This window comes from Pipra filicauda, unplaced genomic scaffold, assembly GCF_003945595.2.
Source record: "Pipra filicauda isolate LSUMZ 115617 unplaced genomic scaffold, ASM394559v2 scaffold188_size1440453_pilon, whole genome shotgun sequence".
Taxonomy (NCBI): domain Eukaryota; kingdom Metazoa; phylum Chordata; class Aves; order Passeriformes; family Pipridae; genus Pipra; species Pipra filicauda.
Genome location: NW_024104296.1, coordinates 726,259 through 751,282, shown reverse-complemented (window position 1 = coordinate 751,282; position 25,024 = coordinate 726,259). Strand labels below are relative to the sequence as shown.

Genomic DNA, 25,024 nt, shown 5'->3' with positions numbered 1-25,024 from the left:
AACTAATTCATTCTTCTTGCAGATGGGCAGAGGAGAACGGCTGCACACTCCAACTGGGGGAGACCACCAAAGTTTCTTAATTTCTGCAGCAGGTCAATTGCCTTTAATCATGCTTTACTCAAGGCTATTTTCAAAAAAGACACATCTGAGCACTAAGCCCAAACAGCCTCCAGTGACTGGTATATACCTAATCTCTCATGGAAATGGAGTTCAGCCTACTGAGTTACTGACATTTCCCTTTCCTCTTTAGATGACTGGTGGAGCAAAACACAGCAGGACAGCTGTTCACTCCAGCACAAAAAACTCATCTGCACACTTTGAACCAATCTACAATGCTATTTATGATTATCATTGTGACCATGACCCTACTTGTCATTGAAGAAAGTTTTCCCAACTGGTGACATCTTCCTGAGGAACACTTTTGCAATAGTACATCTTCTGCAAGCAGAAATCTGTCCTTGGAGCAGTTAAATGAGCTATGTAGAGTCACAGCAACATCTATTCATTCACACAGGTGATTGCAACAGCATGTGTGTCTACATTTGATCTTTCCACCACAAATATATCTATATCTTTTCGGGGATGAAGATGTGGTTGCCTTACACGTACCTGCCCTTTTCCAAGAGAAAGGTCAAGAGCAGTTCCTCAGTGCTTACCTCACTGTTTGGAACAGCAGCTGCTTCTCACACCTTGTGCACAGTTAATTCTGTTAGGTTTTGGCCCTGCACCTCCCTCCCCCGCCACCGACATCGGGTGGTGTTCAGGGCACTTAAGACCTCCCTGGAGGCATTTGACACTCCCCAGCATCCTCTCGCCATCCCACTGAGGGGCTCAGCCATGAATAATGTCCGGTATAATGTCAGCCATATAAGCTCCATCCCCAGCTGTATAATCAGCCACAGAAGTTTCCTCAGTCACAATGAGGTTCTTCTCTGGTTTGATTCCTTTCCTCACTGACATTTATGTGACACGTTTACATATTTACACCTGTCTGTTGCATTAACCAATCGACTGATTACTCTGTGTATTGAGAAGGTCGGAAGAAGAAGTTTGAAGGCTGGGATCCTAGTTTCTCTGATTTGTTGGAAGAGTTTGGCCAAGTCTAAATCTCTTTTCATTACTTTCTATATCTGCAAAGTAAGAAATTCTGTGCAATGATGTTGGGGTTTTATCACCCTAGATATCACCCTGGCATCCTTTGGTTTTTCACTCCAAGAACTGCCTGGTTTTCCCCTACTGAGAGAGCAAAAGTAAGGATTTGTTCTCTCCACACAAGGCACAATTGCAGTGCAGTAGGATACCCTGTGTGCTGCATGTCTGTTTTGAGAGTAACAAGACATTTAACAAATATATTTCCATAAACGTACACAGTATAAATCATCCTCTGGGTACTTTTACCATTCTAGAGGATGAACAGCTGGAGAGCAGCTGTGGGGAGAAGGACTTGGGGGTGCTGGTGGGTGAGAGGCTGGACCTGCCCTGGCTGTGTTCGCTGGCACCCAGAACCCCCCGTGCCCTGGGCTGCACCCAAAACAGTGTGGGCAGCAGGGGAGGGGGGGGATTCTGCCCCTCTGCCCCACTCTGGGGAGACCCCCCTGTAGTGCTGCCTCCAGCTCTGGGGGCCCAGTACAGCAAGGACATGGAGTTGTTGGAGTGAGTCCAGAGGAGACTGTGAAGTTGATAAGGGGACTGGAGCAGTTCTGCTGGGAGGAAAGGCTGAGAGAGTTGGGATTGTTTAGCCTGGAGAAGAGAAGGCTTTGGGGTCACCTAATTGTGGCCTTCCAGGACCTGAAGGGAGCCTAGAAGGAAGATGTGAAGAGACTATTTCCAAGGGCCTGGAGTTACAGGACAAGGGGGAATGGCTTCAAACTGACAGAGAGTAGGGTTAGATTGCATATTGGGAAGAAATTCTTCCCTATGAGGCTGTTGAGGCCCCGGTACAGGTTGCCCAGAGAAGTTGTGGCTGCCCCATCCCTGGAAGTGTCCAAGGCCAGGTTGGATGGGGCTCTGAGCAACCTGGGCTAGTGGAAGGTGTCCCTGCCCATGGCAGGGGGTTGAACAAGATGGTCTTTCAGGTCCCTCCCAACCTAAACCATTCTATGAGTCTCACATCACTGATATTTGAACAGTCCATAAATATTTATCTTGATTAGTACCGACAAAGTGGGAGGGATGCCATTGCTCCCATTTTAAAAGAGCATAAACCGGAATACTCAGAAGTCACATGATATTTGTAACGTCATACAGATTGGGGTTTTCATGTTGCATTGACTGGTTAGGGAAGTCAACCTGTAATACTGTATGGAAGTTTGGTTGATCAATGACAAGAGTGAAATGCAAAGAAATGAAAAACAAAGCCATTTTCTTAGTCATGGCAAAGAAATAAAGCTGTGGTTGAGCAAACAATTTCCACAAAAGTTGAAGTATTTCTACATATTATTCACTGTGTAGCTCTGAAAACTGCCCAAAGTAAATCATGGTAGCAGATAATTTAAGCTGATATACTGTGTGTTAGTTAATATTTTCATTACTCTTTGTTAATAGCATCAGGGCCAAGTAGCAAACAAATTAAATTTGCAGCTGAATTTGGAGGGGATGCAAACAGCAGTAAGCAAAGAGAAATACAATCTCTGCTGGGGAGATGGAGACAAAAAATATTGGCAGAAAATCGCAAAATGAAAGTCAAAGTAGAAATTAAAAGCTAACGTGCTGTGGGAATGCTGGTATTGAACAGTGATATACAGAGGGGAAAAGAAGCTTAGAAAGGAGCAATACCTGATCAGACCCAGGAATGAACTAAAACTTTGGAAAGGCACAGTATTTAATAAAGGCAAATACTGAGGCATTTCTTTGCAGAGCTAAAAGGGAATTGTAGCTTTTTGTAGCACAGGAGTGAAACTGGGAAAGCCGCTTGAAAGGTGGAAGGTATTGTCATATGAAAATTGGGAAAGAACAGCAAAAATGACTGAAAGGGTTGGAAAACTGACCTCTGAGGAAATTGCCTTGAAGGTGCAAGGCTTTGCTATGAGCTGACAGAAAGGCCATGAGAAAAAACCCAGAGTAAAGATCTGGAAAGCATGAGCATTGGTGAAAGAGAACATTCACTTTGGGGTGGGGCAAAAGAGTGCAATCAGGAAAACTGGGATTAAGCTAAGGAAAGGGAAGTTAGGCTGATCATCAAAAGCAGTTTTCCAGCTCTGCAAGATGTTTGTAACAAACCCAAAGCCACACCAAAGAGGCCTGGTTTCATGTTTCGTCTCAGCCCTGAAACTCCATCTAAGTCTTTTTTTGAAACAGTTTGAAGATCCATTAACCTTTCAAGTCAACCTGCACCTACTTTGGCTCAACCATGGCTGATTAATTGTTTTGTATTTAAATCAGGCCATTGAGGGCTTAAGTTTTCCATAATTAAAGTTGAGAGCAGTCTCCCAGACGAAACTCACTTCTTTCACCTCCCCACAATTCTGAGGGGTTCAAGCCTGGCCTTATAACAGATTATTCTCACTGTTCTATTTATAAATGCCAGAGGTGGGTTTTGTCTGTGTAGGTAGCAGGAGGAGAAAGGGAAACATCTCTCAGATGATTAGAATTTTGTCCCTCTCCTTAGGCTATGAAAGGCCAGCCTCCTGGAGACCCTGTGATGTAGGATGATCTGGAATGTTTTTGCATTTACATTCCCACTGGCCAATTCATTTTTTTGGAAAAAAAAGTTACAGAAAGAAATTAAAAAGAGAGTTTTAAACTGCTATTTGTTAGTTTTTCTGATATTAGGAATCTCAAAGGGACAACTTAAACTTTCAATTTCAATATATCATTATTTTGCAAGATTTTGCATGGAGAGCAAAAGCTTTCTCTTTTGTTTTCGTTCAGAAGCTGAAAACTTCCTCTTCCATCTTTTTTAATACCTTCCATTTCTGTTTTCATTTATGAAGTAGAGAAAACAGTGAAATCAAGCAAGCAAAGAGAAAAAAGCAAGGAGTCCAACTTCAAAAATGTTAGTCTCATTGTGAAAAATCTTGCATACCTAATCCCAGTTTATGGGTACAGACAGGACTCCCTCCCATGAGGAAACAGCAATACTGTAATAGGGAATGCTAGTTAGAAATGAAATAAGCTTTTGTTCAGTTAGAATTAAAATAGATCCTGAAGTTAACCTAAGACCAAGAAAAAAAAAAGGATTTATTTGGTTTTCGGACAGCTCTGCTGTGACCCTTGAATACAAATGTTCGCATTGAGAGCATGGAATCACAGAATCATTACGGTTGGAAAAGATCTCCAAGATCATCGAGTCCAGCCCTGACTGATCACCACCTTGTCAACTAAACCAGATCACTGAGTGCCTCATCCAGTTGCTTCTTGAACACCTCCAGAGATGGGGACTCCACCACCTCCCTGGGCAGCCCCTGCCAATGCCTGACCACCCTTTCAGTGAAGAAATTCTTCCTCATGTCCAACCTGAACCTCTCCTAGTTCAATTTGAGGCCATTTCCTCTTGTCCTGTCGCTTGTTCCCTGGGAACAGAACCTGACCCCCACCTGGCTGCAATCTCCTGTCAGGGAGTTGTAAAGAGCGATAAGATCTCCCCTGAGCCTCCTTTTCTCCAGGCTGAGCATCCCCAGCTCCCTCAGCTGCTCCTCACAGGACTTGTGCTCCAGACCCTTCCCCAGCTCCATTGCCCTTCTCTGGACCTGCTCCAGCCTCTCAATGCCCTTCCTGCAGTGAAAGCCCAGAACTGGACATAGGATTTGAGGTGTGGCCTCACCAGTGCCCAGGACAGAGGGGATGGTGTGAGAGAAGCACCAGCTCTTACAAGGCCCAGTCAGATTTTTTAGGTACCATTTGCTCAGAAGGAACAGCTTTGCTCCTCGAGAGTTTGTCCCAGTCACTGACTCTGTGTGAGCCTTGCTGTGCCTCCTTGTGCCACGCGTGCTCCATGGGACTGGGACTGAGACAAGCTGTGACACAAGAGGCTTGGCGGGGAAGATATGCTTCATTTCATCCAAAACTGCACCTGTGTTTGCTTTTCAAAAGCCCATGACTCTGGGTTTCTCTGAAGCCACACAAATACATCCATGGCCACTTCGTGAATCAAAGTCTGCTTTGTGAATGTTCCCTGCTCCTCAAAGGTTCACGAACCTCCAAATAAAAAATTCTTGTTAGGCTTGCAGGTGCAAAGTATCTGATGCAGCGTTCTCTAGCAAAGGCCCCTAGGCCTGATCCATATTCCTTAAAACCACCAACAGGAACTCACTGAATTCAGCATGAATTGGGCAAAGTTTTTGCACAGTGAGGGGTGTGGGGGAATGACAATGTGAACACACACAGTTGGTGTTTGATCCTTATTTTATCATACATGCAGCATGCAACTGAATTGTTTGCATCAGGACCACGTGAGCAATTAGAATAGCTTTGTATAATTAGTATCTTTTCCATGCCATTTGCACAGGTGCAGTAGCTTGCTCACAACCAACTTAAAATTAGGTTTTTAAAGTTATTCTCAGAGAAACGGGAGTCTTGTATTTCTGATAAAATACAGGTTAGTGCTTTGGAGGGAAAAAGGGAAAAGTGTGCTTCCTTGCAAAAGATGTAAGACTTCAAAAAGAGCTTGTATAAGTAAAAGCTTTTCTATTCTGACCAGCTAAGTAAGCTGGCTAAGAGGAGAGATCACCTCTACCAAAAACCCTTCTCACTTTTATACTGTGAAATCATGAGGGCTCTCTCAGAACTGCTCCCAGCCGCACAGTGAGACCCCCAAATCCTTCCTGTGGAGAAGAGCTCATGAATACAATGTGTGCCCATGAAAGGCTTGTGTTTTTTCACATCGTGTCTGAATCTTTCAAAAAGCCATTGTCCATTTAGAGAAAAAAGTCATTCTACTAATTGGCATTACTTTATAGCAAATTGTTTACATGTAGGCCTGTCCTGAGGGTAAAGACTGTTCTGGTAAATCGGGCTACTCTGCATTTTTTTTGCTTGTAAAAATCTGCCTGAAGTGGAACTTTGCTTGTGAGTCCCCTAGTTCATCAATGTGCATGTGGATAAAATTTCCAGTATGCAGTTCTCCTCGAGACATGGAAGTTTTCCAATTTTAACTCTCAGTTAACACTTTGCTGTGAGTTTGACTATATATAGGGGTTAATGCTCAAGGGGTGGAGAGATTATTCTGGTCTCAGGCTAGCAGTGTATGATTTTTAAATTTGTGTGTTGCCCTGATGGGATGTAGATTGCTCACACATTCGGCTCATGGTTGAATGCTTTGCTAAATTGCATCCAAAATCTGCTAATTTGCAGACAAATTAGGGTCTCTACAAGCATTTCTGAAGTCAAAGAATGATCTCTGTGTTCTCCTGTTGTGCTAAGGCAAGCTCTGCCCCTCTGCCAGGTCCAAAGCTCATCTGAAAACTGCCTTGGGTTTTGCTTTATCCTTATCTTTTAATCTAGATGCCATTTTGCTGTTGATACACAATGCCTTCCCCCTCCCCCTTGCCAAAAATCTTTGAAAGGGGAATTTTAGAACTGGGAATGCTTTAACACATGTTTTCTCTCACCAAGCATATGATCTCCAGATATTTCATAGAAAAGCAAGGTTTTAACTGGGTATGTGAGGGAGGCAAATGAGACGCACAGCAGCTGGCCTTGCCTCTCCTCATACAGTCAGTAATTAATATATCTTTTTAGAAAATTTCTTCTTACTGAAGAAATTCTGGTCATGAAAAAAAATTATAGAAGGTCAGGATTAAAGTAACTTTCAGGGTATGAGAACAAGGAATGGAAACTAATTTTTTTAATAGACTTTTGTTCACCTCTTGTTGTATGCACACTTAGTTCATGTCATGAAAAAATCCTACTGACATCTAACCACCACAAAATTCATAGAATCACAGAGTCATAGAATGATTTGGGTAAGGAGGGGCCTTAAAGATCATCTAGTTCAACCCCCTTGCTAACAGAGGGTAAGAAGAGGCTGCTGGCAGCCTTGCTGCAGGCACAGCAGCTTTTCTTCATAACTAAGAGTGGCTTTGTTGACCAAGTGCTTTTGCTGTTGTTTTGCAGTTTAGAAACTAAAGCCCAGGCAGGTTGTGTGACTTTTCCCAGATCACTGGAGGCCAAGGTCATGTGAGAAGACAGCTGGAGAGTGGGCATTCAGACCTTCCTCTCTTGAGGTGTAGGCTGTGGTTAGTTCTACACCCTGGACTAACCTCTTCCTTCAGGTTCTTCCCCAAACTCTGCTGGCCTCAACCAAAGTCCACTGAGTCAGCTAGCCAAAACCAAAAGTAATTCCGTGCAATGTTTCTTCCTACTGAAGTGGTAAGGAAACAGTCCTTACTCTAGCAAAGTCAAAAGTGACTGGGAAGCAAGCAAAGGGAGGAAAAAGGATGTGGAAAACATTGCCAAAGGTGTCCATGGCTGGCTCATGCAGAAGATCTCAGGTGCCTTGAGGAATTAAGAATAACTTGGAATGAGCTTTAGAAAAGGATCAGGCCAATGTAAATCGGCTGTAACAGTTCAGTAGTTTTCCCCAGGAACCAACAAAACAATCAGGGGAGGGATTTTTAATTCTGCACTTAGGAAAAGCCTGGTCCTAGACTTCAATTTGCACAGTAGAAATCCCTGATTAAAAAGGAGCCAAAGACTGTTGTGCTTCAGGAAGTAGGAGAATTAGGAATGCTTACTTTGGACGATGGTGTAACTTTACAGTGTAGCCTATACGAGGGGAGATGCACAGCTGCATCTCCCCAGGAGCAGAGCACAGAATATATTGTGAGTCAGTCACAGTTCCTCCCTATCTTCCCTCCACCACCACATGCACTCCCTTTGCTCTGCTACAAAAGTCAATTACTTCATCCTTATTTTTTTTTATTTTTTTTTTCTTCATGGAGCAGCTTTCTCTCCCATGCTCCCAGCCAGCTCCTTTGGCTAGCAAGGAAGCGGAGTGGGGTGAAGCCTGGGCTCTCTGCACTTCTGTCATCTCAGCATCTCCACCCACTTCCTCTCAGCAGGGAGTATTGGGTGAGCAGTCCCTGCTCCTCTTGCTGCAGGCAGAGTTGTATTAACTTTAACAGTCCTGGGAGCAAAGCTGGGGGAGAGGGAGGGACACTCCTTCCTCTTTCCCTCCCTTCCTCTCTCTTATATTCCTGTCTGAATGCCAGCACTGGCAACCTGTGGTGACTTTAACCCAGCAAGTGCATTCAGTATAGATTCCCAAGTAAAGACCCATGTCAAAATGAGACAGGATGCTACCAGTGCTGGAAAACGAGAGAACATGTATCCTGAAACCTGTGAAAGACCAACCTCTTCCTAACCTGCTCTCAGTCTGTTGCTAGAAAATATGGAAAGGAGCCCATTGCACAAACAAAACAAAGCAATCACATCCTTAGGAACTTTGGGGAGGCAAACATATGGGGAAACTCTTTACTCAAGGTGAGAGGTCAGTCAACATCTTGGGATAACTGCATGTAAAGGGGAGAGAAAGTTCTCAGGCCTTTCTGACAGTGGGAACGCAAAGAGCTTTGCTGAGCTACATGCAGGAGTAAAGGGCTTTTTCAAGGGTAGGCAACTTTTCCTGTGGCTGGCTCTGATGGGAAGCTTACACATATTCAGGAAATATCTCCTGTGCCCTCCCAGGAAAAAACAAAACCCCTCACATATGCCTCTTTTCTGACCTGTGCTCCCATCATCTCACCCTAAACCAGCATCTCTAGGTTGGAAACACCTCAATCCTCAGAAGTTTCTTCCTTGACCGTGTCATGAAGACCTCTTTCTTGTCAGCACACATAAGGCTGGTACCGTTTGTAATTTCAGACTTTCAGTATAGCTTTGATTAGGATATAGGTGAATGGATAGCAGAATAGAACCTGGCAGGTGAAGCCTGGGGGTTTCAGACCATTTGGACTGTGGAACTCGAGTGCATGTGCAGAAATCATATTTACAAGCAAAATAATTTGCTAGAGTTATCTAGAAAAGATAAGACACATATTTGTGGACTGATAGAAATTAAGGAAAGTTACTGGGAACATTTATTCCCGTTTTAAACTATTAAATGGTATTATGCTTGGAGACAGTTGTGTGTATGCAACTCTTAAAAATCAAAGCTCGAGGCCAAATTCTGCTCTTGGTCACGCAGAAAGCAGGCGACTGTGGACTGAGTTGCATGTAACTGAGGTCATAATCTGGCATTGAGTCCGAGCTGGCTCGTTTTTCTACTAAGTTAAAATCAGTCCTGGTAAGTTGTTCTGAGGAAATCCAATAGGGAATGGGTCCGGTGTTAATGCTCACCATCAACATGATTCCAAACAAACTGGAGGAATTTAAGAAACAATGGTGTGTCTTCTGATTAAAAGTGGTTCATACAGACTTAATATAACTCTGTAGACTTGAGTGGTGCTACTTCAGATTTACCTGGAGAAAATGTGACTTTGTGTTTGGAAGACCTTCCATGACAGATCTCAGACAAAAGTACTTAGAAAGCATATAGAAAATTCTGAACATGGTAGTAAACCCAACGTATTTTCTTTTTCTCTTTTCTATGCTCTATCAAGTTAAACCTAAGATCAACATTTCTCCAAATTCTTTCCTTCTCCTTAAATTTGGGAAAAATGCTGAGCCTCCACTGTAAAGCTTGAAGTGGTCTGTTTTGCTGGTTCACGTGGTCTACAACTATGTGAAAGGAAAAAAAAATAACATTAATGCAAGAAAGGGGACTGGTTTGTCTGCATTCTAATGAAAGAAATTCCTTAAAATGCAAGTATCACTGCACAAAAACATATAGTAATATTCCTGCATTCTTCCTAACCTGGCAGTGAAAAATAGTTTTATGCACAGAATAAAGACAATATATGATCTCTGAATTGTCCTTTATTTGTCTCTAACTGAAGAGAAATTTTAATACTAAAATAAGATATTAGGTTAGAGATTTGAAATAAAAGTTCTGGATTAACAGAAGGACAGGAAGGACATTGATGTTTTGGAGGGGTCCAGAGGAGTCCATCAAGATGATCAGAGGGATGGGGCAGCTCTGTTGTGAGGAAAGGCTGAGAGAATTGGGATTGTTCAGCCTGGAGAAGAGAAGGCTTCAAAGTGACCTTATTGCCCCATGTCCTGTTCTGGTGATTGCCTTCTGGTGTCTAATTCAAGACAGACTAAACCATGAGAACATTTCCAGGACATGAATTTTTTTCCAGACAGGAAAAAAGAAAGGTAAAATACCCATTTTGTATGGGAGAAGTCTTATAGAACTCCTAGTGAAAGCAAAAGAGAATATAAAGAAAGAAGATTTTAAAACATTACATGTTGAACATTAAAAAAAAATAACCTTTAAAATGTTATTAGCTCCTGTCCTTTGTGTTCTGGAAAGGCAAAATTGCAGCCAAATGAAAACAGAAGAAACTAAACTCTACAGAAAGGTTAAAAGAAGAATGAAGAATGTTTATCATTATTTCTCTTCAGAACACAGATAATGGCTGACTCCCCTAAATAGATACATAAATAAATAAGAATTGTATTTGAAGCTTCCATGGTTAGAAATTTCCTTATGGAGTTCCCTGTCATTTTCTTTCTTGAAAACATTCATGCTCCTTGCTTTAGTTACCCTTTAGGGTAACGTGTTCCATATGTCACATAGCCTTTGTATGAAACAGTTTAGACACAATTCTCCTTTCCTCCCCCTGACCCAATTTTAAGGTCTTACTGCTGTGGAGGACTAATCTGGACCAGTTTGATCAGACCCTCCTATGTTATAAACGTCATTCAACTCACCACAACTTTTTTTCCCCCCCTTTCCATAACAATAAGCCCAACCAAGTTGTTCTTTGGTAAGTGTTGCTATTATAAACTCCCTTAAACTCTACCTCTAATTGAACAGTGCTTCCTGACTCAGTTCATTATTATACTACTTGCTTTCATTCAAGTGAATTTTTAGAGTAATGCAAGACAGAAGCTTATTATCTTCTTTTTTCCTGGTTACTATTCTCTGGAGTAGATGCCAAAGAGGATTTGGTTTTGCTAACAGTGGCTTCTCAAGTATTTTTTTATGCTTTCCATACAACGCAAATTTTTTCCTGCTCAAATGCTTCTTTTGATCTGATTTCTTGGAATAAATTGCATTTAGCATCTTCACAAGCTTTTTTTTTTCTTTATGCTTTCTCATTAGTCTTCTGTGTAAGAAATGTATGCACTAAGAATTGTTCAGATTGTTCAGTTCACTGATTCAAAAATTATCACTCTTATTCCCTGTGCCTCACCTCTTTCTCTAACACTAGTTTAGACTGGAGGAAGCTCCAGTGCAGCTGATAAAATGAAACTTGTGCAAACCAAGCACACACGAGAAAAGAAGGACCCCCTCTCTTTCTGATTCTGTTCTCCCAATATTCACATTCTTCAAATATCCAAAACTATAACCCTGACAAAGTGTCTTTTCAGTGAGTTAATCTGCTTGCTATCAGTTTAGCTTGTGTTTGTTCTACTGGTAGGAAAAAAGATCAAACAAATTGTTTTAGAATGGATCACATAGAAAAGTTGCACCAGTTCAAATTTTAACTGAGCCTGTATTAAAACCACACTGTTTTATACCAGGATCAGTCAGGGACTGCACTGTTAGGAAAAATTTCTTCATGGAAAGGATTGTAAAGCATTGGAACAGATTGTACAGGAAAGTAGTGGAGTCACCATCCCTGGAAGTGTCCAAAAAACATGTGGATATGGCACTTGAGGACACAGGTTAGTGGAGAACACAATAGAACTGGGTTACCAGTTGGACTCAATGATCTTAGGTCTTTTGCAACCTTAACAATTCTTTCTTCTTGCCTTTGACACAACTATATGGGCAGAAGGCTCCCTAAATCCCTCCTGGCAAAAATGGATTTTCCCTTCTCCAGTGTGCTTTGCTGGTGGAAAATAGCCCCATCTATACATGATTTTGCCTCTGGTGGCTGTTTCCTGATGGAATCAAGCCAGCAAACACACTGTAGGCCCAGGTCAGACCTACACATGTTTTAAAATGAACATTGCTGTCAGACAAGGTCTACCTGTACAGCATGGACACAGATGTGCTGCTGCAAAGGCCCTGTGTTGTACAGTTTATTCTTGGGAAAGGGCATGGCTCTGTTGGTAGTTAAATCCCTTTTCTTGTCATGTGCTGTCGTCCCATTAGAGAGCTTTGTTGGCAGGGGCGACAGGCGGAATCATGGCTCCAGACAACCCCTTCTGTTCTCCTCAGCTTTAGAAAACTTGTGATTTGGTATCTCCATAGTGTGTACTTTCATGATATTCCCATCAAACTGAACTCTTCTCCAATTATTCCTGTTTTCCAGGTGCAAATCTGTCTGACAAAGAGACGAGCTGACCTGCCAAGGCCTGCAGGAGGCCCATGGTGTGCCAGCATTGGACTGGAATGAGCCAAAGTAAGCAATGGCCAGAGAAGCTTCTGGGTTTGGACCTGCTGATTCCTGCAGCAGAACACTTCCTTGAGTAGTACCAAATTGTTTTGCTGTAACGTAGCGTCTTGTGGTTGGATTCTTTGGTTTCCTAAAAAGTCAAACCGCAACCGAAACTCCTGCAGCAGTTGGGATGTTCTTAAATTCTTACGCTGCAGGGATTGTCTGCTACCAGTGTCTCCAGGATTCGCTCTCTTGGCTGGACTTGTCTCAGTGAGAGCACTAACACAGCACTCCCACCTTTTCTCTCTGCCCTTCTGTTTCCATGACCTTTAAAAAAGTCGAACACCTTAAGATCCTCTCTCAACAATGACCAAGTTAAAAGTTTATTAGGAGGAACTGAGGAACAGACACAAAGAATTTATCACCAAATAAGCCTCACATATTACAGAAATTGCTGGAAACTGGGTGAGAAGAGCTAAGACATGGAGATCACTTCTGGGTTTTACCCCTTTACCATTGTACCCTCTGGGTCTCTGTTGCACAGAGCTGTTATTTCACTCTCTCTACTGCAGCCTCAATTCCTCCTGGTGTCTACTCTACCAGTAGTCCTGAGCAACATCAGGAAACATTCCTCTCTGCCATCTCTGCAGAACAGCTTCCAGAGGAAAGGACAGGAGCTGCAAAACCTAGGACCCTGCTCCCCTGCTGTTAGGCAGCTTCTCTTACTCCAGAGAAGCTCCTGAAAACTTTAACTCAGCAAAGGAGGACAGGCTTTGAAAGCAGAAAATTGAGCAAATTAGCAGGCAACAACTGAAGTTTCCACCTCTACTCCAATTCTTACACTGGTTTATAGTCACTTAGAGCCCTGCAAAGTCGAGATGGTGTTGAGGAGTACAGAAGAAATTGGTGTTAGGATCTTAGCTACTTGGAATTTTTCTGGTTCTGAGAGAACAGCAGTCTGATATCCCCTCAAACATCATTTGTGATGCACCACTTCTGTAGTGTTCAGGAATAGTGCATGTCTTTGATTTGAGTACAAATTGGCTCTGGGGCATAAATAAAGATTGAGAAGCCAAAGTTTGTGTCAAGATCTCAGTTTTGAACTCAGTATCCTTGGAACTGAATCTGTGCTTTGATTTATCACTTTTGTTTCAGCTTGAATTATGTTATAACCAGAACCTGCACGAATTCCTTCTCAGGTATTTCTGTTCTTTATCATTATCTTGATTTGTTTCTATAGGATATTTAAGACAAAGCCCTTCATGAAAGGATGAGAAATCCTCTATTCACATTCAGGAGAAATGTCTGCCACAATGCTGACTTTTCTGAGTAGACTGCAGGATTCTGTCAGCCTGCCTAAGCTCAGAAAAAAAGTTTACTTCACTGAACAGTCTTTTTTTAGTGTAAAGAAGAGTGGAACATTCTTTCAAAATGAAGAAAATTTTAAAAATCCCACCAAATCAAAGTGCAGTCACATACTCTACTGATGAAGAGAGTGTAGGAACCTATATTGACTACAATTGTATGTAGAGAAAGAAACAACATTTAACATAGAACAAACAAACAAAGTAAGTGACATTTCTTAAAGCTAAATTTATGAATTGCAAAGAGTCAAAAATGCTTTAAATCACTGGAACTTGTTTCAGGTACAAAGAAACTAATTGGGATTTGAAGTACTATTTATTATGGAGAAGAGTGATCCCAAAAGCTGAGAGAGTGTCAAAGTTAAAAGTCATGAATTTGCCAAGGAAAAACATGAGTCAATATCAAAAAGTTTCCAACTTGACCATCTGAAAATATTTTGGGTTCAATTCAACAGATCAAAACAGCTTGTTTGACTTGAACTTTAAAAGAAATATACAAAAAAAATAGATTTAGAAGTACAAGTTGTTTAATTGTTTGAAGTGAACAGGTTTTCCTTCCACACAGTTTGAATTTAATTTATTAGAGTTTTCTGATTCAAAACCATTTCATGAATTTGGGAAGACTGGGTTGTATGGTGCATTTATTGCAAAGTGAGAATCTCATCTGGTTGCTGCAAGTCAATGCAGTCAATCCTTGACCTGAAGGATAATGCCATTACAGCGGAATCATAAGATCTTACAATATTGTCCAAAGGATCTGAGGGACAAGTATGTAAAAGCCTTGGAAGTCTATTTTGTCTGACAATACAGGCATCTGAATTTTGCCTAGAAGGTTATATTTCCTGCAGTTTAACGTCACTGACTAGTGGTTTGCATCTCTGGGAGGATCTGGCCCTTAAATGAAAATATTCCAATGCTTTGTGAAATTATATCATTCAGTGAAAAAAACCCAACAAATCTTGATTGTCAGCATGTGTCACGCAGGAGCTGTTTTTTGGTTTGGTGCCAGTGCACTTTTTCACCAGTTCTGAGATTGGCAAATGTATTACTTCATGATAAATTAAAAAAAATAAAATAAAAATCTCCTCTCCTCCCTCCTACCCATCTCTGCTCTTCTCCCAGCTGTCATCACTGTTTACAGTTTGAGTAAGCAAAAATATATATATTTACAAGTACAGCTTACTGCTGTGTTTGCTGGTATAGACTGCCTGGGGGCATATCTGTGAATGGAGCACATACATAAATATACCCCCTTCTCCTGTCAGCCTCTCCCCTCCCCTGCCTTGTTTTCTTAAGCTGTGTGTTAAATCTCTTCTGTTGGATTCTGTTGGATTCCGATTTTGGAGGGAGACTAACGTCTTCCCTCATGGCTGTACGTGAGTGCTGTCAGATCTTGGGCACTAAGCATGAGGCTCCCACCACTCCCAAACCTCCTGTCCTTCCCAAACACTGCTGTTCCCTCTCCTGCCCTGCGAACCTGCCCGCTGGATTAACTGAGGTCACGGAGCAGGAGGAACGTCATGTTGCAGCTGAACTGTTCCACCTCTTGGGGTTGTGTGTGAAAGTAGGAGAAGATTTTATTTTCAGCTGCAGCCTCATGCTAATGGCCCTTCTCCCGACTGGATATGTGCCCATTGGACAATTCCAGAGTATCCTGGTTGCCTGCCAGCCCCAGATGCCAGAAGCATGTCCCCACTTCCTCTCCCCTCGCATGATGAAGTCTGCGGGGTCTCATCCACCAGAAGGCAGGAAAGTTGCATCTTGCATGCTTTTGGGGCAGTGGATCCTTACGAAGGCCTCCAGATGTTATTGTAACAGCAATTAAAAATCTACCATAACTAACTGAATAATGGACAATAAATTTAAAATCGGGCTTTTTATACGGTTTTATAAAAATGTGACAAACATCCACGGTCTCATCAGAACTAGGCTTCAGCATCGTGTTTGTGGCATTCCAACTGCTCCCGACTGCAAGTCCTGCTGAGGTCAACTGAAAGCTGATGGTTCCAGGAAGTTTTGCAGGATTTCTTCTCAGTGCTCATCTAGTCAGAAAGCAGTCACAGCACCAACCCTGTCACAGTTCAAGAAGCGTTTGGACAATACTCCCAGGCACGTGGTGTGACTCTTGGGGATGGTCCTGTGCTCGACCAGGAGCTGGACTCAATGGTCTTTGTGAGTCCCTTCCAACTCAGCATACTCTGGGATTCTGAGCGTCCAGCGGTTAAATTCACTAACCTGTGTTCAGTCCCTAACTCCCGTGGGAATTGCCCTCATAAGTTTGGGAAAGACATTAAGGACTTGTTTACGCTGCTAAAATTAATTTGATTTTTTTACTCCAGTGTTTCTGATGAACACATGGCTGCTACATGTTATACCAGTAAAGACAAAACATGTTAGTTTTAGTCTGAAGTGTATTTGCTGAAGTTGATTCAGTAGCACAGTTGAAGGTTTTGTTTGTTTACTTTGTAACTAGGATGCATTTAGTGGTTCTGAAGTAAAAGAAGAATGCAGCTTTCTAAAGATACTTTTCTACCTAGGAAATGGACATGATAGTAATTAAATTTCTCTCCATGACACTGTTGAGTACAGTGTAAAAGCTGACAGACTGTATTTGTTGTGGGAGCCATTGTGGGAGATGAAGATAACTCTGTGCCCAAGGTCCCCAGGATATATTCATATATGGACAAAAATATATTTAGATATTTGTTTCAACTCTGCATTTCACTCATCTGTGTCACGATAACTAAAAATAAAAACGACAGGGAAACAAGGCTATTGCTTGCCACTCTTTTCCTATCTGCAGGGTATCTGTAGCAAAGGTTTACATGAACATAGCTGTAAATTATACTGATAGACACAGACCTGGTAGACTTGTGATTGATGTACACAGTGATCACATGGTCTGTGGGTAGTCTGAACAGGGCTTGAGAAAGGTGTGGACCCACTCACTCCTCACCTCCACAAGGATACTAACAGTGTTTTCTGCTGATGGTGCAGTAGATCATAAAATCACAGAATCATAGAATGGCCTGGGGTGGAAGGGAGCTTAAAGATCACTCAGTCCCAACCCCCGTGCTATGGCAGGGACACCTTCCACCAGATCAGGCTGCTCAGAGCCCCATACAGCCTGGCCTTCATATATCTGGGCTTGTTTTTGATACTGATGATGATACTGATCTTGCTAATAAGATTTATCTAGGCACTAACTTTGGGTCACAGATTCTTATTCGATTTTTGGAAGGCCACGTAGAATCAATCTCTTTCAGTTGCCAGAAGTGCTTTGGTGCTTTTACAGGTCTCAGAACAAATTACCAAACACTCTGGGAAGTGAAAATAACTTTAAAGCCCCCATCCTCTGATGGCCTTTGAAAAATGGCTCAAACTTTTTAAACAGTATAGATATTTGAGGAGTATTACTGAGATAGTGCTCTGTGCTTTGCATCCACCGTCTGGACAAGTCCTGCTGTTATGTCGTCTGTCAAAGACGCAGCTTTCCTGGAATGTGGAATTGATAAAAAATAGAATCCAGCATTATATTCCCTACACAGATAAACTGTATCAACAACAGATTTAGCACATGAAGTTCGAGTAGAACTACCTTTGGCTGATAAGTTTGTTCTGCAAAAAAATACGTTTCTTGGTTAATGTGTGGAATCACTGCGATATTTTTCAAGTCCTCTCCTCCAGTTTTCACGCTAAATTGATAACAGAAAGCATGAAAGTGGTTTCTAGTTGATAAATTATGTTAGTGGAAAAAACCCCCCAATTTATCACCCTAAAAAATGGACACAGTGAAGTGAATTAGAAGTCTGAAGTGTTAAGTGGTCATAGTTTCACTGATCCCAAGGGCAGACTTTCCTTGTTTTTCTTTCATGCAGGTTACGCGACATAATTAGAGACTGTGATTCTGTATTTTTCTCCATTTTTTATGACTTTTTTGTTGATCATTGATCTATAATCTGACAGCTAGAACCACGAAAAATAAAATCAATACAATGTATAAAAAAAGAATTCCAGCTAAGGACCATCCATGCACTTTGTCAACTGTTTTTAGCTATTTTTTGGGCTTCTAAGCAAACAGCTGTGTATACCCTATACAACATGTTTCAGGACCAATCCAGCTCCAAAAGAAATTAGTGGGAGTCTGCCTGTCTCCTTTTGGAGACATGGAATGGGACTGATAAAGCTGTGAGAAACACTGGGGAAACCTTTGGGGACACTTACTCAGAATTACTTAATGAGTCAGGATGAAAATACACAATCCCTCTGGTATTCCCTAATCCTTCATATTTTCAGTACTACAATATGTCAACATGCTGGAGACCAGAATTTATCCTCTAAACACACTATACCCACAGTGATACCAAACAGTGGGGGCTGTAATCTCTTTACATCATTCATGTCAGCACTGTGTCCAAGGGATGCAAGTTCTGGGAGTTGAAGAGTGGGATCACCCATGTCTCCTCCACCTTTTGGTCCCTAATGCTCCCAGGCATGACTACATCCAGGATGGCATGGATTACCAGTTTAGGAATATTAACTATCCAGTGTGAATGGTCCTCTGTATCCTTAGGCTAAGCTCTAACTTTTGGTACTTTCAAATACATTACCTGACATAATTTCTGCTTTGAAGGCCTGAAAAGCCTGGCAACGTGTATGAATTCAAATCTTGGCCGCCTATATATGTATGAACACACTCCTGATGTCTTTGCCCTTCCTTTTTAAAGCATCACTTTTTTTCCCAAGACTTAACGTGCTCAGAATGTGGTTTTTTTCCACAGTATTGTCCCATTAAAATGGCAACTTTATGACTGTCTGTCACTCCTGTTTGAGTTGGACCGTCTGCTGCAATGTCTGACTGATGGCTGACCCACTTTGCACCCTCAAATCTTACAGCAGGGACTTCTGAAATAACAAATCAGGGTCTCGTTTGCCTGACAGATATTAATTGTGACTAAGCCATCACAGTGTGGCACAGCAAGAAAAATGCTGCTTTATATTTGAACCATCTGGGAACAAGGACCTCAACAGGCACAAATGAAAGTTTTCTTTAAAAAGAACACACGAGTCACTCCAAACAAGTCATCTTTCAAAATGCCCTGAGGAAGGAAACACAGCCACTATGTCCTATAAAGCTCAAAGCAAATAAGAAGAGCTAAGCATAAATAAAGTAAATTGAGGATGAGTACTGAAGAAACTCGACACAGATAAAGCAGAAAAAGTGATGCAATTCTACCATAAATAGGTCATGCTAACTACCTATGTATAATATTTATACTTAACAATAAAGGAAATTCATCCAAAGGCAAGCATTCATAAAAACTAGTAACATTTTCATTAAAAACAGACTAAGGCTTGTCTTCATGTTAAGCCCATTATGCTGCAAAAGTGTAATTAAATGAATTTCAGCAACTCTATACCTCTTCATTTTTTCAGGAGTCTAGGGTTGTTTCATAAGCCAGCATCATTGCAACTGTTTCTTGTTTTTATAAACACAAAGTCAAACCACTAAAGGAGAAACTCTTTCTTAGAAACAATTTTTCAGTATTGAGTTTTACCTGCAAATTCAGCTTTTCAGGATTTACTCTGTATGTAGCAGGGGGTGGGCTCCTTCTCGTGGTGCATGGAAGTGCATGGAAGAAGAGACATGGAGCTTCAGTTTTATGCTATACTCAGAAAGAAGTGAGGTAAAACAGATTTGGTTGCCTTAACTCCTAGGTTTTCAAATGGAGTACAAATGTTCCTCATGTTTTTTAAAGATTTGTACTATCAACAATGATTATTAATCCTCCATTTCATTTTTCACTAGAAGTGATTGTAAGAGGGTGGATGAAATACTCCAGGGATCCTGTTCTCGCATTCCAGCCCTGGGATCAAACACAGATTTCACCTCCTAAAGTGATTCCATCTTACAGTTGAAAGCTACGCTGTCTGGGGAGGCCACAACCCAAGTTGTGGACTGTAGAAGTTTCTCTCAGCATAGGCAAATCTTCAGATTTCTCATCCAGGTTTTTTGTTTTCATTTTTTTATGTTGCCTTCATTTGGCTCCAGTTGGCACACCATTAGATCAGAGGCGTCAAGTTTCTCCTCACAAATCGTAATAGCCATAAGGACTGTATTTAATGAAGTGACTCCCACCTCAGCAGAATGAGACTGCTTTGACTATATTATTATGATAATCAACAATTAAGTTGGCATTTGCCAGCCATAACCACAGATGTCTTCCTTGAAGTGTGGGAGAAACAGCACTAATGTCAAATACCACAGTGTGGGAACACTTGGCACACAACACCAGCATAAGAAAGTGGAGCATTTGGCCATGCTCCTGGAAGATACTGTGATTGAAGTGACATAAATACTTAATTAGGAGAATCCATGCATCAACAAGCACTGCACCTACTTTACTGTAAAAGTGTTGGAGAAATCGCAGCATTTTTCGTTATTCTTCAGCTCTTCTGCCATGGAGGTATCTGAGACAAACATATGTCTGACTCTGATTTTAAGAAGGCTGCTGAGAGGCCCTCCTTTATCTTTGATCTCTACATGTACAATAAGCAGAGCCTCCACAGCAATGCCTTTGAGCGGCGAACCACCTCTAAATCACAGCCCAGTAGTAGTGTTCATATTTGGCTTGTGCATGTCTTTCTCAGTTCCAGTACAGTAAGTTCAATCGGCTTGGAGCTGAACTGCAGCACAGCCATTAATCAAAAACCCTATAAAATTGAGTTCCAGGAATTTATAAATACATAATACAAATATGAGCTGTGGGATCCTTTTCTGTAAACACTCCATCTCAGCAACGCTTCATGTCTCCCTGAGCACCATAACTTCACCAGCCAGAATAGCTCGTTCTTGATTTCAACACTATTACCTTGTTTTGTGCCTCTTTTCAGTTTAGAGTCATCGCGAAGGGGAGAGAGGAAGAAAAGCGCCATCACCACAAAAGCCTACCTATTTTTTTCCATGGGACAAGCAGGTCATGACTCATAGGTTTGTAATCAACTGTTTTTGTTATTTCTGGATTGAGATGGACAGGACTGGATCCCTCCTACCCACATTCCACTAGCCCGTCCAAGAAGTTCAGTGTAACTCTAAAGTCCATCAAAGTACTTAGGATTCTCTCCACTAACTTCATCTGGATTGGTCTATGGGGTACTAATATCTTTGCTTTCAGAATGGGCAAAAAAAAAAATACTACTTTTTGTTTTTTGTTTTTTTTCTGAAGGAATGTTCTCTCTGTTTATGATTTCCTTTTATATGAAAACTCTCCTTTCCTTCCCTTCACTGCTATTCTGTATTAAAACCCCCATTTTCAGCTGTCATAGGGGATGATCTAATACTGAAAGTTTTTCCATTGATTCCATCTCCTGCAGACATCACTTGACTTGACATTCTGAAATGCTGCTGGGTGATTGTTTTGCAGAGTGCTGAGTATGGAGATCAGTTTCTTTGCCTTCCAGGATTGACCTCCAAAGGGCTTTCCCAGTGAATTAATTTGCTTTCGTGTACTCTGCAATGTTTTGTTTTGTCCTGTCTTATTCAGACTACACTATGATGGCATCAGCACATGTTGGTCTCTGACTCAAGAAGTCTTGTAAAGTGGAGAGAAGAGTTTTCTTGTAGGTGTTTGGGTTTTTTAGTTTTTACTTCTAGTTTGGAATGTAAGCTGGACTCGGTAATTCATAAAGCACAGAAGATATTCATTGTAACCAAAGTAAGTGGAGTTAATGTTTAATTTTTCATTTTTAAGTGCTGATTCAGAACATAACACTGCATATGCAGTTTGCAAGGCTCCCACCACTAGCATTTGGACTCCATTTTAAACTTATAAATCATAAGCTAAGTATAGTGCTTGTTTGCGTCTGTTAAATATTTCCCTCTCGTTTGTTCTTATCAACATCCACTAATGATATATACATATGTCATGCAAGACAGCAAATATGTAGAGGTTTCAAGGAAAAGCTCTGTGCCATATCTCTGCTGATTAATGTGTAAATGTGCATAAAATCTAGGACAGTGATAACCTTTAGCATAGGCCGGAGGAAAGAACACAGCAGATAAATGTGCTTCTATGAAAAGCGAGACAGCAAAACTTATGTGCCACCCAGCCTCCATTTCAGGGACTCCAGATGATTGTGTTCCTTAGTCCTGTTCATTCCCAGGTGTATTTCACTCAGTCTGAGAGGCAGGAAATTGCATTTTCATCTTTATTCTTCCGCCAGCTGTAAGCTAAACCCATACTTGAAGGCTATAGCAACAAATCCATTAAGCACAGAAATCTCCTGCCACTGTGCTCATCAGTCATTTTAACTCTGTGCTTCTATTTTCCATGGTTGTACCATATGGAAGAGGAGTCTTGCCTACATGATGCATCTGTGAGAAGTAGCAGGTGAGGCTTTGCACAGTGCTGCTGGTGCTAGAACTAGCAAGAGTAGGTTTAGATTAGATTTTAGGAAAAATTCTTCCCTGTGAGGGTGGTGAGGCACTGGTACAGGTTTCCCAGAGAAACTGTGGATGCCCCTCCCTGGAAGTGTCCAAGGCCAGGTTGGATGGGGCTCTGAGCAAACCTGGTCTAGTGGAAGGTGTCCCTGCCCATGGCAGGGGGTTGGAATGAGATGATCTTTCAGGTCCCTTCCAACCCAAACCATTCTACGATTCTGTGATTAAGAAATGGAGAAGATCCTCGACTGCATACCTGAGGATCAAACCAAATGATGCATTTGAGACTAAGAGATCGTATAAACAACCTGTTCAGCAAACTTGTGTTAATTTTCCATCCAAATTCAACTACCTGAAGGGAGGTTATAGCCAGGCAGGGATTGGTCTCTTCTCCCAGGCAACCAACAATAGGACAAGGGGACATAGGCTCGAGTTGTACCAGGGGAGGTTTAGGTTAGATGTTAGGAAGAAATTCTTTACAGAGAGGGTTATCAGGCATTGGAACGGCCTACCCAGAGAGGTGGTGGATTCACCATCCCTGGAGGTTTTTAAAAAGAGATTGGACGTGGCCCTTAGTGCCATGATATAGTAATTGGAGTTGGATCAGGGGTTGGACTTGATGATCTTGGAGGTCTTTTCCAACCTAATCTATTCCATGATTCTATGATTCTATGATACTGATACAACCTGGTTACAGAGTGAGACCTTACTTATACCTCTCTTTCTAAGTGATTGTTTCATGAGGAAAAAATTAAGATATGAGCCAAAAAAGTGCATGAAAATAAGTGTAGATATTTCCTGATACCTCTCAACACAGGAACCAGTGGAGTAAAGACCATTTGCCTTGTAACTGTCCCAAGATAGATAAGGGCTTTACTCAGGTGCTCACCCACTGGTGTTTCTTTCCATTCAGTATTCCCAAAGGAATTCTGCAGAGTCTGCAGTAAGACACACTGCTCTAGAAGGGCCTTTGATAAATTAAAACAAACTTTGCATGGATGTTTCAGGCATCTCATATAGTTCTTAAGACATTCAAAAACATGAACTTTTTTCCTGACTGGTTACGAGAAGGAATCCCAGTGATGTTGCAACGAACAACCCCTTGCTTTACTTGTCCAAGGTATGTGGCATTAACAATGTATTTCACATGAGAAAAGTCATAGTTCATGCTTTCCAGATCTTGCCATGTGGGTTTCCCTTGCTGATAATTAGCTCAAGCTGCTGGTACAGATTTTTGTCCCTCCTAATGCGACAGTGAAGCAAGAGGAGAACTGCTTGGCTGAAGGATCAGGCAGGCACAGGATGTCCTTCTAACAATAAGTTTCTTAGAAAACATTTAGTTTTCTTCACAGGAGGTGACCAAGAACAGGATAGATGAACAGATATTTATTCACAGAAAGAGTCTTTGAGCAAGAGGATGGTGATCTCTTCATTTCCATTTATGACCCTGTGGGATTTTCTTAACTGGATCTTTTACTCTCTGAGAGCTCTAGGGCTGCTGCAAGAGGAGAGAGAGTTGTGTCTCATGCACAAGAACGTGTTTGCAAATTTATGGTTAACAGATGACAGAACTTGCACAGAAATACTATGATATGTTATTTCAAGTTATGTATGAATGTCTATTTCTCAATTCATTGCCTTTGTAAACTCACTGGAAAGCAAAAGGTAACAGATCCTAAAAAAAAAAAAAAAAAGTCTAACTCCCAAAACTACCAGATTAAGTTTGCTGGATTTCCTAAACTTTTTTTTCCTTCACTTATTTATGTATCACTGTGTAATAAAAACATGGAATATCACGCTGATTCTGAACCCACACTGTGTATGGGCAGAAATCCAGGTTTGCCAGCCTGAGAGGGAATGCATTTGGCCCTGTATCTCTCTGTCTTACTAAAACAGTTACTGAGAACTGGTGAACAAAACATGTAACAATGGTTTCATAACTTCCTTGGATAACTGTATGCAACCAGGTATAATTGCAATTATCAAAAATGTCCTCTGTTTACATGACACCTCAGTAGATCTGCTGACTTCTCTGCAGCCTCTATACATACAGTGCCATGAAATGCAAACACTTGCATCTTCCTAAACAGCCATTAGCAAACATGCTGTGAAAGGCTGTGTATGGAGGGGGATATCAGCCAAGAATATCATAGTCTGAGTTTATAAGGAAGAGCTCAGAATCTTTTATGCCTACATGAATTATGGTTAAGTAGTTCCATTGCAAGAACAGAAAAAATCCAGTAAGAATCTCACAAATACTTCAAAATTCATAGAAAACCGAAACAAACTTGTTGGAAAGGAAAAACTGGGATGAGGACAATGTTTTACCCACAGTCACAGGTAACAATAGGAACTGTAAGTATCCCATCCTTGCAGAAAGCCAACAAGCCCTCTAGTAGAAGTCTAGCACATAGCAGGTGTTGAAAATGGAAATGCAATTTCCCAGCTAGGCAGACATCCAATATTTATGAGCCAAGTCTGTGGAAATAGCAAACTGCCAATAGGGACAGAATAATTTAACGGAAAATCAAGGAAGTTTTCCACTTCAAGAAAAACTGTCATTCACCTTGTGTCTGATCTTACTCCTATTGCTGTCTGAATGCATTGTCTGGTGATGAAGCAATCACACAAGGTGCTAACACAAAGACAGTATCCTCATGGCTGGAGCTGACCACAGCTATGTAAGCATTTGGAAGAGCCAAGGGATGAATGGGTGAGAAACAGAAAAAAAATCACAGGCACCTGACAGGAAAAACAGCCTCCTGACTTGCAGCAGCACCTCTCCTACTTCCTAAACAGTGCTTTAGACCCAGATTAAATGCAATCTAGTGTTGAATTTATATTTT

At 41.4% G+C, this 25,024-nt stretch overlaps 1 protein-coding gene and 1 long non-coding RNA gene across 4 annotated transcripts in view; one reads left to right on the top strand and one right to left on the bottom strand.

Annotated features, from left to right (window-relative positions):
- LOC113994331 overlaps positions 1-14,838 on the top strand; it is a 38,548-nt gene extending 23,710 nt beyond the window's left edge. For all 3 annotated transcript variants that reach the window (XR_005563107.1, XR_005563108.1, XR_005563106.1), the window contains one exon: positions 12,309-14,838. This is a non-coding gene — a long non-coding RNA (uncharacterized LOC113994331). The remainder of the gene's footprint in view (positions 1-12,308) is intronic.
- Positions 1-25,024, bottom strand: part of NTF3 (neurotrophin 3) — a 56,033-nt gene that overhangs the window by 9,812 nt on the left and 21,197 nt on the right. The gene's annotated exons all lie outside the window — the stretch shown is intronic.